The sequence below is a fragment of the Arachis hypogaea genome, chromosome 4 (assembly GCF_003086295.3).
Source record: "Arachis hypogaea cultivar Tifrunner chromosome 4, arahy.Tifrunner.gnm2.J5K5, whole genome shotgun sequence".
In the NCBI taxonomy this organism is placed as follows: domain Eukaryota; kingdom Viridiplantae; phylum Streptophyta; class Magnoliopsida; order Fabales; family Fabaceae; genus Arachis; species Arachis hypogaea.
The window spans coordinates 43,478,412-43,480,216 of record NC_092039.1 but is presented as its reverse complement, the minus strand read 5'-3'; positions in this window follow the sequence as shown (position 1 = coordinate 43,480,216).

Genomic DNA, 1,805 nt, shown 5'->3' with positions numbered 1-1,805 from the left:
TTCCATTCGATGCCTTGATATGTTTTTTGAGTCATATTAGACTTATAAGGCGAGGATTTGATGGAAGAAGTGAAGAGAAAAGCTTGCAAAGTGGAGAATTCATGAAGAAATGGGGATTTGCTGAACCCAAGGCGATGCATACGCGTCACCCATGCGTACACGTGAGAAGGACATCTGCCAGGCGACGCGCATACGTCACCCACGCGCACGCGTGACATTGGTCACGTGACCTCATTAAAGTGAATATGCTGGGGGCAATGTCTGAGCCATTCAGGCCAAATCTAACTCATTTCTGAAGCTATTAGAGGCCATAATCAAAAGGGAACAAACGGAGAGCAATTAGAGTAGTGTAGGAAACATGCTTTAGGTTAGTTCTAGAAATAGAAGCTCCCTCTTCTCTCTAGAGTTAGGGTAGAATTAGGTACATCTCTTTTAGATTTAGGTTTTATTTCTTGTTTTCAATTAGTTTTGCTTACAATTTCTTGTTCCTACATCTTTTGTTCTCCTAGTTTACATTGTTAAGTTCTCTTTTATGCCTCTTTTTAGTTTATGAACACTCTTGTTAATTTTGATGTCCTTTTAGTGCTTGTTTGAGTTAGTATTGTTATTTTCTTGCATTGGATAGTAGTAGAATTTACTATTTCTTGCAATTACCATGATTTTCTTTTATGTCTTCCAAGTGTATGACAAAATGCTTAGTTGGGTTTTAGAGTAGACTTTGAGCATTCTTGGCTTGGAAAGAAGAATTAACAATCGTGAGTTATTAATACCCAATTTAGATTGGTAATCTAGAATGATTAGTTAATCTTGTTTCCATTAACATTACTTATAGATCGAGATTAACTAGGCTTATTTGATTTCTCCTGATGTTGGAGATAACGAAATAGGATTAGCTCTTGATAACTATTGTATTATATTTAATGATTATAACGGAAAGCCTTGATTCTCAATTCTTGCCATGAATGCCTCTTTAGTAATTCTTATCTTTAGTTGCTTAATTTACTTTCTTGTCATTTAGATTATTATCTTCTTATTTGCAAACCGCCCCTTGAACCTAATAACCGAAAATATGCATACCTCACTGCAATTCCTTTGAGAGACGACCCAAGATCTAAAACTCTCGGTATTTTTAATTATTTGCACTTGTGACAAACAAATTAAACTCTGAATGAGGATTGTTTGTTGGTTGGAAACTATACTTTGACAAGATTATTTGTGTGAGATTCTTAACTGACGATAATCCTCTTTCAAGTACAAAAGTGATGGAAAGTAAAATCAAGAAGTAGAGTAAAATGTAACAGTCCCCCCAACAAAGTGTTTCCCTTGGGTTTATACACTACTCCTACTTGCAAATATAAATTCAAATTAAACTCAAATTCTAATTGAAATTTTATTTTTAACTAACTCATGATGGGCCCAACTTGTTGAGTTAAGAAAGGGTTGAGTGGCGTGCCATGCAAGTGCCACATTTGTGATACGCCTAAGTTGAGAGTTTTGGGTCTTCTCTGGATTCTTTATCCAGTGTTCCACGCCCTTTTGCACGCCCTTGACAAGCCCGTTGGTGAGTTTCTTGAAATGCTGCTTGGCGTGCCACACTCTAGACATGCCCAGGGGAATGCCAATGTAGAAGAGTTGGCGTGCCACTTAAGAAGGCATGCCCAACTTGATGCTTCTGGCACAGAGGTCCAGCGTGCCACGCTCGAACACACACCATATTACATGCCAGCTTTAACCCAGAGACATAGTTGGATAGAAGAGGAGGCGTGCCACGCCCATCTTCATGCCCGGGTTTAAAGTTCATGGAA